General features: G+C 35.8%; 1 protein-coding gene across 5 annotated transcripts in view; it reads right to left on the reverse strand.

Annotated features, from left to right (window-relative positions):
• The window catches only part of ESRRG (estrogen related receptor gamma), a 625896-nt gene that overhangs the window by 371221 nt on the left and 239062 nt on the right, over positions 1-15613 (reverse strand). The window lies entirely within an intron of this gene.

A 15613-nucleotide genomic window follows, 5' to 3' on the forward strand; every position in this document is an offset into this window, starting at 1 on the left:
GAACAGAGTAAATTTTTATTTACTTTTACTTTTTAAATGTTTATTTTATTTTTGAGACAGAGAGCACATGAGAGTGGGGGGCAGAGAGAGAGGGGGACAAAGGATCTCAAGCAGTGTCTGCACTGACAGCAGTGGGCCTGAAGCAGGGCTTGAACCCACAAACCTCGAGATCATGACCTGAGCCAAAGCTGGACCTCAACTGACTGAGCCACCCAGGTGCCCCAATCAGAATAAATTAAATTTTTTTTAATGTCTTTATTTATTTTTGAGAGAGAGAGAGAGAGATAGAACATGAGTGGGGGTGGGGGGGGGCAGAGAAAGAGGGAGACACAGAATCCGAAGCAGGCTCCAGGCTCTGAGATGTCAGCACAGAGCCTGGTGCTGGGCTCGAACTCATGGACTGTGAGATCATGACCTGAGCTGAAGTCGGACGCTTAACCGACCAAGCCGCCCAGGCGCCCCAATCAGAGTAAATTTTAAAAGCAAACACGGTGTGACTGTTTTGGCAATTGGGACAATACAAAATCCCAATTTCTATTAAATATATAATATAATCCAATAGCACATTTAATTCTTAAGATTTAGCAGCTTTTACATCTATACCTAATATAACATGCTTGTTTTTTTCACTTGTAGAAGTTCCAGAGTCTTAACACCTTATAGTAATGCCAACAAAAATGTTTAAGGGAAGATCATCCCAGAGAAGACATGACATTTTGCAGAGCCCTCAGTTTATCTTTAGAAAGCACAATTATAAACCATGCTTGAATTGAGCTGCCCAGATATTTGTGTTAACACAGAAATTCTGTTACCATTAGTTCTTGCTCAGTAAATGCAAATATTGTGAACATGCTGTTTAACAGTAACGAATGTCATCTCTACACTTTTATGAACAGTAACATTGTCAAACATGCTTGCAAGTTATAAACATATTTACTCAACTGGGCTCCAGGCAAGCTATGTATACACACATACACACAAACTGCATTGGACAGATTATTAAGCGGCCAAAGTTCAACTGATCACATGGCATATGATATGTACGTACAATACTTTTATGTTGTACAACTTTAATAAGACAATGGCACATTTTAAAGAATGTTCGTATGGTTATTTAAATATGCATGTCCTTATCAATATTGAAATATGTATTTTTTTTAGGGGAAAGCAACAAGTATGCCTATTAGGTTTCTGCTTCAAGCTTCCCTAGGACAACCATATGAAAATCACATATACTAGCTCTCCAATGTAGTGTGTATATATAATAGATATATCTTACATAATATAGATATATTTCAGGATATATTCATCTTCTAATGGGGCTTAAGGTAGTCCCTATTTATTCCCCCACATAGCTTTTCTTACAAGTCTCAAATTCTGGTCTCTGTGATTAAATTTCCTTTCATTCTTTGATGTGGGTTTTCAAACTCAAAAAGAAAGTATAAAGCAATCTTTCTTCCTTTTTTTCTGCCACATAGACATTTTTTTCTAACTTTAAATATTTCAAATTTCCCTAATTACAATTTTCTGTCATTTTTTCCATCAGTGTTCAAACAGTGAAATGAGAAAAAGATACATTCAATTTTAAGAAACAAATGATAAATCCTCGTAAATATTGGTGCTATTCTTCAAAGGTCTTTAAACCTTATACTTACACAAGTATGTCATACGTACAGAGGTATCATCTCAGGAAGGGCATCCGCTGTAATACCTATGTTCACATTTGCATATGGGTAAACTGAGGCATAGAATGAAATCACTGTCTCATGAAATCATTGATACACTAAGACTGTATTTGCATACACAAACTGATCAAGAGGGATACAGAATAATTAAAATGAGATCAGTTTTCAAAATAACTCTTCTTTTGCTTTAGTGATGTTTCTCTAACATTTCATTTTTATAAATGGCCAAGTTCTCTGCCAAAATTGGAACATCAATTCAAATATCATTACCTTAAATTTACAGTAATTTTTATGGCTTGGGGAGAATTTTGCCTTCATATATCTGTGAAGAAAAATTTATCTATGTAAATTAACAGCAAAACAAATTTGCATAGGCGATGTTTAACTGTATAAGATAAAATAGCTTTATGAGTGGCTGCTAATTTAAAAGCAACCCTTTCACTACACAACATTGATAAGCACATCATTCCTAAATTTATTTTTTAAAAATGGCTCTAAGTACCTCTATTAGTGTGCTTTGTAAATCCAATCCAAATTCTGTTTGAGTTAATTATATTTCTTGTCCGTCTCCCTATTCTTCCCCACTTTGCTGTAATTGCCAAGATGGCAGGAATGTTTTCTTTTCAGTTTAAAAAAATTTTTAATTTTTTAATGTTTATTTATATTTGAGAGAGAGAGACTGAAACAGAGCATTAGCAGGAAGGGGGCAGAGAGAGAGGGAGACACAGAATCAGAAGCAGGCTCCAGGCTCTGAGCTGTCAGCACAGAGCCCGACACGGGACTTGAAATCATGAACTGAGAAATCATGACCTGAGCCGAAGTCAGTACTTAACGGACTGAGCCACCCAGGTGGCGCCCCTAGTATAAAAAAATTTTTTTTATTCTCTCTCTAAATTATAATACTGTAAAACCAACATTTGTTTTGATGTATAGTCTTATAAATTGTAGCACATGAAGAGATTCATGTAATTACCACAAGAATCAGGATAACAACACAATTCCATTAATGCCCAAAATTCCCTCTGGAGTTTTTTCTCCTGTTGTATCCAAACTGCCCCTCATCCCTAACTCCTGGCAACTACTGATCTGTCTCCAACACCACAGAGTTTTGTCTTTTTGTGAATATCATGTCAATGGCATTATATAATATGTAACCTTTGGAGACTGGCTTCTTTTATTCAGCAAGAAGATTCATCCCAACTGTTGTATCAATGGTTGGTTTCTTCCTTTTTAATGCTGAATAGTGTTCACTCTATGGACGTACCACAGTTTGTTAATCCACCCACCCATGAAGGACATGCAAGTGTCCAAACTGTTTCCAGTTTGGGACAATTATGAATAGAAATGCCATAAAGAATCATGTGCAGCTGTTTGTGTGAACAGAAGCTTACACGTCTCTAAGTATGATACCTAGAGGGGGTTTTCTGCTTCATACGACAGGTCTATGTTGAGCCTCATAAAAAACTGCAAGATTGTTCTCCAGAGTGCCTCTATCACTTTGCATTTCTCCCAACAATGAATGCAAGCTCCAACTTCTCCACTTACTCATCAATACTTAATATTATTAGACTTTTAAAAATTAGCCATTCTGGTAAATGTGTAGCAGACCTTATCAAAGTTTTAAAATGCATTTCCCTATGACTAATGATGTAAGACATCTTTTCGTGTGTTTACATACATTCTGTGCATTCTCTTAAATGAACTGTCTGCTCAAATCTTTTGCCCAATTTGAAATTAGGTTGTTTTCACACTGCTAATTTTTGAGAGTTCTTTATTTACTCATGACACAAGAGCTTTGTCCGGTATGTTCTTTGCAAAAAAATTTTTTTTTTCCATTGTGGAACTTGTCTTCATGTTCTTTACAGTGGGGGAGCAAAAGTTACAAATTTTGATAAAGGCCAATTTGTCATTTTTTAATATTGTGGATTATATACTTTTCGTGTCATATCTAGTGTAACTCCCAATCATGAAGGTCTTCTCCCATGTTCTTTTTTAAAAGTTGTATAGTTTTATATTTTATTTTTAGGTCTTTGGTCAATTTTGAAGCTTGTTTGTTTGCATAAGGCACAAGGCTTAGGTCAAGGTTCATTTTTTTTTTTTTTTTTTTTTTGGCATATTAATGTCCAATTGTTCTAACACCATTTGCTGAAAAGACCATTGTCAGAATCCATTGGCCTCATCTGTGTGGATTTATTTGTAGATTCTCTGTTGTGACCCACTGATAACTGGCTGTTCCTTTACCAATACCAGAATGTCTTGATTAGTGAGATATGTAGTAAGCCTTAAAATCAGGAAGTATGAATCCTGTAAGCTTATTCTTTTTAAAAATTGTTTTATCTACGCTGGTTCCCTTGCCTTTCTATAAAATCTTGAAAATCAGCTTGTTTATATCCATAAAAAATCCTGCTGGGGATTTTATTGAAACTTCATTAAATTCATTGATTAGATTAGGGAGAAGCAACATCTTTGGTGTTTTGACACTTCCGATCCATGAACTTGGTGTATCTCTCAATTTATTTAGGTCACTGATTTCTTATGTCAGTATTTGTAGTTTTAGCATACGGATCCTGAAAAACTTTGTTTACGTTCATATATATGTATTTCATTTTTAGAATTATTTTTTTTATTTCTAAAGTTCAGGTTTTGATTGTGCCTAGCCAATATATAGAAATATAAAGACTTTTGCATGTTGCTTTTGTATCTTGCCAACTCGTTAAATTCACTTTTGTCTATAGGGCATTTTTGTGTAATTTCCTTGGGATTTTCTATGTAGATTGTAATGTTGACTTAAACAGACTGTCTTCTTGGGGGTGCCTGGGTGGTTCAGTCAGCTGAGCATCTGACTCTAGATTTTGCCTCAGGTCATGATTTTGCCATTCTTGGGATCAAGCCCCATGTCAGGCTCTGCACTGACAGTGTGGAGCCTGCTTGGGATTCAATCTCTCCCTCTCTCTTTGTCCCTCCCTCTCTCTCTCTCTCTCTCAAAATAAATAAACTTTAAGAAGAGAAGAGTTTTCTTTCTCTCCACTCTATATGCCTTTTTGTTTGTTTCATGAGAATACTTCTCTGGCTAGAACTTTTAGTACGATGTTGAATAGGAGTTTTATAAGTGGATATCCTTGATTTATTCTTGATGTTGGGGGCAAAGCATTTAGTCTTTCACCATTAACTGTATGAGCTGTAGCCATTTTGTAGATGGCCTTTACATTTTTTCCTTCTTTTTTAAAAAAAAATGTTTATTTATTTATTTTGAGAGAGAGAGTGTGTGTGTGTGCACAAAAGTCAGGGAGGAGCAGAGAGATAAGGAGAGAGAGAGAATCGCAAGCAGGCTCCACACTGTCAATGCGGAGGCCAAGCCAGGGCTCAATCTCACAAACCATGAGATCATGACCTGAGTTGAAATCAAGAGTCGGATGCTCAGCCAACTGAGCCACCCAGGTGCTTTGAGGAAAGTTTCTTCTATTCTACTTTGCAGGGAATTTTTTTATTACCATAAATCAGTAATAATTGTTGGCAAATATTTTTCCATACCAATTGATATGAATCTGTTTTTTTTCTTCTTTAGATCATTAATATGGTGGATTTGATATTCTAACATTGAACTACCCTTGCGATTCCAGAATAAATCCTGCTTTGTAATTGTATGTTCTTTTTATATCTTGATATAGTTTTGATTTGCTAATATTTTATTGAGAATGTTCCTATCTGTGGTCATGAGGAATCCTGCTTTATGGTTCCCCTCCTTCTCCTCCTCCTTCCTCCTCCTCTCCTCCTTCTTACTATCTTTGTCTAGTTCAGGTATAGTGTTACTCTTCTGACCTCACAAAATGAGGTCAAAAGTGTTCTATCATCCATTTTCCAATGGTGATTTTGTAGAATTGTCATGATTTCTTCTTTACTTGTTTGGGCCTAGAGATTTCTTTTCCAGGGGGAGTTTAAGAGGAACTGGATTTCTTTAGCACATATAGAAGTGTTTAGGTAACTTGAATTATCTTGGATGAATTTTAGTCATTCATGGTTTTCAAGGTATTTGTCTATTTCATCTAAGCTGTCAAATTTCTATGCATTGAATTGTTCATACTATGATCTATTACCCTTTTAATGGTTGTAGGATCTATACTGATCCCCTATTTCATTCCTGATGTTGATGATTTATGCATTTGGTTTTTGTCAGTCTTGCCAGAAAGTTATCCATTTTATTGATCTTTTTAAAGAATCGGCTTTTGTTTTTATTGTTTTCTCTATGGTTTTAACTTTACTAATTATTGCTCATGTTTATTATTTTCTTCATTCTGCTTCTTTGGTTTTATTTTGCTCTTCTTTTTCTAGTTTATAAGGTAGAAACCTAGAGTATTGATCTTTCTTCTTTTCTAATATATGGATACAATACTATACATTTTCTTGCAAGCCCTGCCTGAGTTGTATTACACACATTGTGGTATGTGTACTTTCATTTTCGTTGAGTTCAAAATATTTTCTAATTTTTTTGAGACTTCCTTTTTGACCATAGATTACTTACAAGGGAATTCTTTAATATTCAAGCTTGTATATTTTCCTGTTATTCCTATTATTAATTAATACATTAATTCTTTATCTTCAGAGAACACATTTTGTATTATATTAATTTTTAAAAAATTTTTAAACTGATTTTATATCCCAGGATATGCTCTACCTTGATGAATGTTCCATGTTGCCTTGAAAAGAACAGGTATTCTACTGTTATTGGATGGAATATTCTAAAATATGTTAATTAGATCCAGTTTGTTGATGGCGTTTAATTTTTCCATAATCTTGATTTCCTCCCTATTCATTTTTTTCATTAGAAGGAGAGGAGTATTCCCATCTCCAGCTGTAACTATGGACTTACCCATTTCTCCTTTCAGTTGTTAGTTTTTGTTTCATGTATTTCGAAGCTTGTTTTTTTATTTTATTAATTTTTTAAATATTTATTCATTTTTCAAAGAGAGAGAGACAGAGTGCGGGCAGGGGAGGGGCAGGGAGAGAGAGAGGGAGAGACACAGACTCTGAAGCAGGCTCCAGGCTCTGAGCTGTCAGCACAGAGCCTGATGTGGGGCTCAAACCCATGGACCGTGAGATCATGACCTGAGCTGAAGTCAGACGCTTAACTGACTGAGCCACCCAGGTGCCCCAAAGCTTGGCTTTTAAAGTCATACATATTTAGAACTATTACATCTTCCTGATAAATCAACCCCTTTATCATTATGCAATGTGCCTCTTTGTTTCTGATTCTACTCTTTTTGGTTTGTGGGTTTTTTGTTTTGTTTTGTTTTTGGCTTCAGAAGTCTATTTTACCACATTAACATAGCTGTTCCAGCTTTCTTTTGATTAGTGTTTGCATAAAACATCTTTTTCTACCTTTTTTCTTTTTAATCTACATATATCATTATATTAGAAGGGAGTTTCTTATGGAGAGTATAGAGCTGGGTCCTGTTTTCTTTTACTCCTTTCTGATAATCTCTGTTTCTACTTGGTGCATTTAAATGATTTATATCTAATATATTTATTGATATATTTAGATTTATAGCTGCCAATTTATTATTTGCTTTCTATTAGCTTTTTATGTCATTCAGTTGTCAGTTTCTTTTTTTAAAGATTTATTTTTAAGCAATCACTACACCCAACATGGGGCTCCAACTCACAACCCCATGGTCAAGAGCTGTATGTTTCACCAATAAGCCAGCCAATCAGTCCTCAGTTCTAAGAAGAAACTTGAATTACTTGAACATTTTTTAACATTCTACTTTTTCCATTTTTTAAATTATATCTTGTATAGTTTTACAGTGGTTACTCTAGGGAGTCTAATATCTATATCCTTCACTTTTCAAAGTCTATTTAGAATCAATTTCACCCCTTCAAGTGGAATGCGGAAACATTACCATCATATAGCTCCCTTGACCTTTCTTTATGTTACAGTTGCCTTAAGTATTACATCTATATACATTGAAACCTCCATTATTCTGTGTTAATTTTTTTTCTTTCAACTGTCAAACAGATTTTAAAGAACTCAAGACAAGAATAGTCTATGATATGTACCCAAATACCTTTTGTTCTTCTTTCATTCTTGATGTTTCCAAGTTTCCTTCTGCATTATTTTCCTCTTCTCTGAAGAGCTTTCTTTAGAAATTCTCTTTAGAGCTGCTTTGCTGGTGATAAACTGTTGGTTCTCCTTCATCGGAGAATGTCTTTATTTCACCTTCATTTCTGAGCAGTATTTTTGCTGGCTATAGAATTCTGGGTTGGCAGTTCCATTTCCATTCTGCTGTTGAACTGATCCAGTAAGATTTTTTTATTGTGGTTATTGTACTTTTGGGTTCTAAAATTTCCACTTCATTGTTCTTTATATTTCTTTTTTGTTGAGATTTTTTATTTTATCATTTGTTTCAAGAGTGTTTGTGATTGCTTGTTAAAGTACTTTTTAAAAAGTGTCTATAAAAGTCTTTGTCAGATAATTTCAACATCTGTGTCTTCTCATCATTAGCATCTGTTGTGTTTCCAACAGACATTGAGATTTCCCTCTTTTGTGTTTTTTTTAATGCTAATTAATTGGGGGTGGTACCTTGGATGTTTTTAATGCTACCTTATGAGACTATGTATCTGGCTTAAATCCTAAGGACAGTATGATATTTTTGTTTTAGCAGATAATCAAACTAGTAGGTTCAGTGCACAAGTTCCAATTCATCTTCTGTGGGCTATGGTTCCAATGTTAGGTCAGTTTCCAAAGTTTTTCTAGTATTCAGATCCTTCCTATGTGTCTGCCACCCAGTGGCCAGTATGGACATAGGCAGTTGTTTACCTGTTTAATTCTCAAAGTTTTGATACAATAAATTAGAATCAGATCGGTGTGTGTCAGTTCAGGGGTGAACCCAGGATCATAAACATCTTAATGAGGTAATTTCCCCCAAGCCCTTAACCCACTGCACTATCCCTGGTACCTCCTATTTTCTTGGACTCCCATTTTCACCAATTCACTTATAACCTTGGGGTTTTACTTTACTCAGCAGCCAAGTAATATAAGAACAGAGAGAGAGAGAGAGAGAGAGAGAGAGAGAGAGAGAGAGAGAGAAGAAGAAGAAGAAGAAGAAGAAGAAGAAGAAGAAGAAGAAGGAGGAGGAGGAGGAGGAGGAGGAGGAGGAGGAGGAAGGGAGAGGGAGAGGGAGAGGGAGAGGGAGAGGGAGAGGGAGAGGGAGAGGGAGAGGGAGAGGGAGAGGGAGAGGGAGAGGGAGAGGGAGAGGGAGAGGGAGAGGGAGAGGGAGAGGGAGAGGGAGAGGGAGAGGGAGAGGGAGAGGGAGAGGGAGAGGGAGAGGGAAAAGCAACGTGTATACGTTCCACCTTGCTGGGACCACAGCTCCTCCAATAGGAGAAGAAGGCCCCCCTGTCTCAGATGTTTGGCTCCTGCTGCCATCATCGTTGATGCTACCATGGAAACTGCTTGGGGCCTGAATGCAAGAAAATGGGTGGAGGGGGGAGGGGAAAAACCCTCTCTATCTTTACCACTCTTCAAGCTGAACTAGAAGATTTCTCCTGGAGCTCTGCCGGTCTGAACTCTGGTGCCCACTTCTGGCTTTCAACTCCAGTAAGATCAGGCCAGGAGATACCAGAAAGGAAACAATGGTAAACTTACTACCCGTTTAGGAGTACTTCCAATTCTTATCTTCTTCTCCAATCTACCTGCTATTATTTACCTTTCAGTATCCCCTCATAGTGGCTCCCTGAACTCTGTCCAGGTTTGATAGCTGAATTCAGTGGGAGACACAGGGTGAGCAGTGTTTCTACCTTTTATCCAGAACTAAAACTCAGTTAAAAAATTTTAAGTTGTGAAATGAATATGTCAGATACAAACACATAAAACATATATGTAATTTTGAAGAATAATATAACATATACCAGTGTATCAGCCACCTAAGTTCGAGAGTAAAAGTCACTAACTAGTTCCCTAGAATCTCACTGTGTACTCTTCCCGTGCTTATTGGCCCTCTTCCTCCTACATAGAGATAATCAGTAATTTGATCATTCTCTTGTATCCCTTCATAGTTTTACCACTTACATATATAACCCTGAACAATATACTGCTTAGTTTTCATTTCTCATATTTTAATAAATGTTTCAACGAAAGTATAACATATATACACCAAAATACACAGGTCATACAATTACAACTTAATTAATTATCCCAACATGAACACACTTTTTAACAACCACCTGATCCACATATACAACACTGCTCGCAGGGCACCTGGATGGCTCAGTTGGTTAAGTGTCCGACTTCAGCTCAGGTCATTATCTCACAGCTTGTGGGTCTCAGCCCTGAGTTGGGCTCTGTGCTGACAGCTCAGAGCCTGGAGCCTGCTTCGGATTCTGTGTCCCCCTCTCTCTCTGCCCCTCCCCTGCTTGTGCTCTGTCTCTCTCTCTCTCTCTCTCTGTCTCTCTCTGTCTCTCAAAAATAAACATTAAAAAAATTAAAAAAAAAACATTGCTTGCACCTGAGAGGCCCCTCAGCCCTCTCCGAATCATCTCTACCTTCTTCCCCAAAAGCAACCATTACCCTGCCTTCTAAGATCTCAGATTACTTTTATTTGTTTTGAACTTTATGTAAATAGAACCATATGGAATGCGGGTTTTATGCTTAGCTTCTTCTCTCTGATATTATATTTATGAGATTTATCCATGTTGCATATAGACCTAGTGGTATAATTTCATTGCAATATAGTATTCTTTTACATTAATACTATGTTTATTTATATTCAACCATTTCTTCATTCTCATGTTGATGGGTATTTGGGTTCTCCCTGCTTTTTGTTGTCATAAATGTTATGAAGATATTCTGTGTATGTCTTTTGGTGCATATATGGATTCACTTCTGTTGGATATGTTACCGGAAATGGAATCATTGGATCAAAGGCTATGCCTATATTCAGCATTAGTAGATATTACCAGTTTTCTAGAGTGGTTTTAATAACCTGCATTCCCACTAGCAGATATGAGCACTCTAACTGTAGAAAGAAGACATTTTTTTTTGATAGAGAAACAACTGTGTTTAGAGAGAGATGCCATCATCTAGAATAGATATTAGGCAAAAAAAGGGAAAAACTAGAATCATAATGCTCCAATGTTTAAACCTGGGCCTTCAGTCTCATGACTAAAGAGTTCTTGATAGTTCTTAAAATGTAGCTACTAGTAATATTTTTGAAAAGTTTCATAATTATATATTATATATAAAATATATCAAGTTCTGAGCTACTTTTCATTACTGACCCATATTCTGCAGGAAGTACATGGGACTTCTTGGGACGGTTTTGAAAATGTCAAAAGGCCCTACCCGCCAAAACAAGAATCACCCTCAAGCCTGTTCTAATGTCAGAAACTCCAACTATTATCTCCATTTATATTAAAGACAAGTCAGTCTGTCTATCTATCTATCTATCTATCTATCTATCTATCTATCTATCTAGAAATACGTATTTCCAGGGAGTTCGAAGGAACTAACAAAGGAAATCTATTTTTCATTAATTTTTTTTAAAAAAACCATAGCATCATCTCCATCATTCTTCGTTTGTCACAGGGGTGAATGATTAGTACTGAGGCCCTCACAAACCTGCATCATATCTGTCTGGTAAGCAGTCACTGGAACTTGTGGGATGGCTGATCGTGGCCAGCATTATTCATGGCAGCCATGGAATGAATTGTTAAGTCATGAAGTAACTGATCTGAGGCATATTTAGCCACCACCATATCATAATGCTGCTGTGCACTGAGCTGCCGGGAGTCAAGTTGCATGTTCAACATGAAACAATATGTGCCTAAGCTAAAGACTCTAAACATTTTAAGAGAGTTCTATTGAACAAAACCAAATCTATAGGGTCAAGGACAAAGAGAAATACTTTCTAACCCTTTCTCGGTAATCTGAGGACCTCACTCCCAATAAATACAAGATATGTGACATATGAATGAGTGCAAGAACCAACAAAATAAAAATATAAAACAGCATTTGACCTAATGGAAACCTTAGTCTAGTAGAAAAGTAATACATGAATACTCTTTACAGATCCCTGTAATTGTATTTACTACATTTCATTATCATTTCTATGTGTTGTCTCCCTCACTATATATACTATGAGTTCCTTATGGAAGGAAATTGTCCCTCACCCACCACCCTTACCAACATCATCCTTGCTCTGTGCAAGACCTGCCTCATGTTTTACGTGTTTCTATTTCTCAAGTCCCTACTGCTGAACTGCAAGTATTCTCATTCATATACGTTGTGTACTCTTGAAAAGTAGGCATCGCTCTTGTTTTGTGTATGTGTTTTTATTATACATTAATGGTATTCTGTTACATAATCTATTCTGTTTCCTTACTTTGTCCATTCAGAACTGTTGGACAGATCCATCTACACTGCTGTGAGCATATGTAGACCTTTGCTTGTAAGTGCTGTGTGGTGCTCCAAGGTATATACCCACCACGGTTTACCTATCTCATCTTCTTGTGACAGACACTCCAGCTCCTTGCCACCGCAAATAATACTGCAATAAAGACTTTTGCATATATGTCGTCATGACCAATGTAAGAAGTTCCTTGGGAGGTACACCGGGAACAAAACTGCTACACCCAGTTGTGCAGCATGTGGTATACATGAATTGGCTATACTAATCTACAGTTACACAGTATGTGAGAAGTCCCAGACCGCACTTTTTTGCCAAAACTTGGCACTATGCAATTCCAATTTCTAATTCTTGTCTATCCAATGTATGTGGTTGGAACTGTAATTCTCTTATTCTCCGTGAGTTTGAGTACTTCTAACGGTTTGCTAGCTCTTTGGGTTTCCTCTTCTATAAATCGCCTGATAACACCCTTTGCCTATATCTTCAATAGGGATTGCTATATTTTAATATTCTTCTTAATTTGCAATTCTTTTTAGAGTGTAGATATGAATCCCTCATCATATATGGTCAGACACCATAAATAATTATTTTGTTCTATTAACTGAATATTAGTTTTATTTTATTAGTTCTTTTTTATGGAACATAAATCTTTACATTTAATATAAATAAGTTAATCAATGTTTTTGACTTAAGTTATCCATTTGAGGTTTTAAAAATATTTTTCTATCTCTAGGTCATGAAGATATTCTCCATTTTCTTCTATTCTTTTTATAGTTTTAGCTTCCATATTTATCTATGTAGAACATCTAGAGATTATCTTTGTAAAAGGTTTAGAAAGAGATTCAGCTTTACATTTCCCTATGTAATAAGCATTTTCAAAAAGCCACATACAATATAATTTGTTCTTTCCCCATTAATATTTTGATGCCACTTTTAGTTTTTTAAATGTTTACTTATTTAGTTTTAAGAGAGAGAGAGAGAGAAAGAGAGAGAGAGAGAGAGAGAGAGAGAGAGAGAGAGAGAGAGAGAGAGAAAGAGGGCAGGGGAGGGGCAGAGCAAGAGGGAGATAGAGAATCCCAAGCAGGCTCCACACTGTCAGCACAGAGCCTCACACAGGGCTTAAACCCACAATCCATGAGATCATGACCTCAGCTGAAATCAAGAGTCAAACTCTCAACTGACTGAGCCACCCAGGAGCCCCTGACACCGTTTTTATTAAGTATTAAGTTTTCACAATTTAAGTTTCTCTGTGCTTTTGTCCTATACTTTGGTCTCTTATCTGTTTGAAATATTCAAAATAAATTGTTGAATGAACAAATTTTTTATTTTACAAAATTGTAATTTTAGAAAACTGTAGATAATCTACAAATTTTTACAAAACTGTAGATTATGCCAAAGTATGGATCTTACAGAAGTATGAGTTATACTATAATTTTCAAAATGTATGGATACTATGATTATAATTTTATAAAAGTATGAATAAAGTACTAGGAGATCTTTATTCTTCCATGTAAATTTTGGATTTGCTTCATTTATTTATCTTTGTATTTCCTATAGCACATCATGATACCTGGTACAAGAGTGGCCATACAATACATTTTTGAATAAAGAGATTTTTAAATGATAACTGTACAGACATATAGAAAAAGTGTTAGTTGAACATAAAGGACAAAGACCAAATGTGGAATGAGAGAAACTGAATTTTAACCAACAATTTTGGCTTAAGTGAAAATAGTTTAGTTCTAAAGGCAAATAGGTGAACATATAGCCACTGGAATATAGTCTTTTTATAGACTTCTTTAGCAAATCTGCTTTGCCATCTGTCTTGGTCTCTAAATAACTTAGAGTTCAAGAGTTTACAGGGAGTTGCATGCAAGCTCAACTTTTTGGTAAATGGTTCTAGAGCACTGAGCTCACTCTCCAAAAGAACAAACACACAAAACAGTGTTGACTTCCTGTCCACTGCAATTCATCTCTCTCTGCAATTGCCATGGCAGTCTCTGATTACTGATATTATTATCCCCAGAAGATGGTTCATGGAAATTCTCATTCCCTGCTAAGCTGTCCCAGTTTTAAAAAGTGAAAATCTAGTTGGCTTACTCTACAGGAGAAAAAAAAATCCACCAGGAGAGAAAAAAAGAGGGGCGCTGTTGAAAAAGTAGCAGCTGCTATGAGGCCGCATTAATGCAGACACAGCAAAGTGAAGACAGGGTGTCCCCTTTGCTGTTTTGTTTCTCTTCTTTTTTTCTCTCTCCCTGTGCCTCTAGTGACAGTATCACTAGAGAGTTCATGGAAGCACAGTTATGGAATTTTCTCAACAACAAAATGGTTACCCTCTGTAATTACTTCAATCCCAATGCACTTCTCCTTCCAAAGCAGGAGAATTTACTAGCAATCTTTCTCTCCTGAAATTCACCCCAGTGCCCTTCTCCAAGAAAGCTACACTCACATTACATTTAAATTGGCAAAGTGTCTCCATGGCACCAATGAAATCAAGCAAAATATCATTATTTAGGATTTTGTGAATTCTGAATTTCTGACCTGTATCGTTCTTAGTCTGAAATTACTCTATATTAATAATGTATGTACTTACAAATTATCGTAAATAATACTAACTACTTAGAAAAAGAATAAACGATTCTCATGCACCTTAAATAATTTGGGTGCACCCACTAAATTAGGAAGGCTGATACAGGAGTGCCAGAAGAGACCACAGAGACAATTTTATCTCATATTTATCTTACCGATGAGGAACATAAAACTCATAACAGAGAAGAGACTTGATGTAATTATTAAGACAGCTACCTAAAGGTTTCCACTAATCACGTTTCCATGAGCTTAGTCCAAATGTAGTTCCAAAACCGTATTCACAATTTTCTTAACACACTTATTAGTGTTTTACTCGGCTTTCATCAGGCCAGTACTTATAACTTTAGTATTACATTTTTAATACCAATATCATTTGCTGTCTCCTTTTTATTTATGTTAGAACATATCTAGCATACCGATTTAAAATCAGACAACAGCAAAAACGAAATATGGCGGAAAAATATATTATTAAGGAATATATGAAGTATGAATCCACAATCAAGAGCAAATTAGAATTCTCAAATACACTCTCATTTATATTAAAAGTATTCAATATAAAGGCAAACTAACTATTTTGCAAAGATTAAAAGCATTGCTGATCCGTTATTACCAAACACACACTAGGATAATTATTGCCTTTTAATATGCTTTCTTTCTACCTTAAAACAATTGAACCTCCAGATAAAAAAAATAAATACTAATTGAAGCTGAGGTCGTTCTGTAGTGAGCCACAGGGAAAATCCCTAAAATACAACATGAAAGAAAAGAGAAAGCATAAATTAAACTAGTAAAGTTCAAATGTTTCTGCTTTTATGTCCAGAAACGCTTCTTATGATGAGTACGAACAAATGTTATCAAAGAAAATCTTGGTAAAATTATTTGGCGTGAACCGGTTCCCCAAAACTCCTAATTTTTCTTAACATATTCTATAATTTCTCA

The sequence above is a fragment of the Panthera onca genome, chromosome F1 (genome assembly GCF_046562875.1).
Source record: "Panthera onca isolate mPanOnc1 chromosome F1, mPanOnc1 haplotype 2, whole genome shotgun sequence".
In the NCBI taxonomy this organism is placed as follows: Eukaryota; Metazoa; Chordata; class Mammalia; order Carnivora; family Felidae; genus Panthera; species Panthera onca.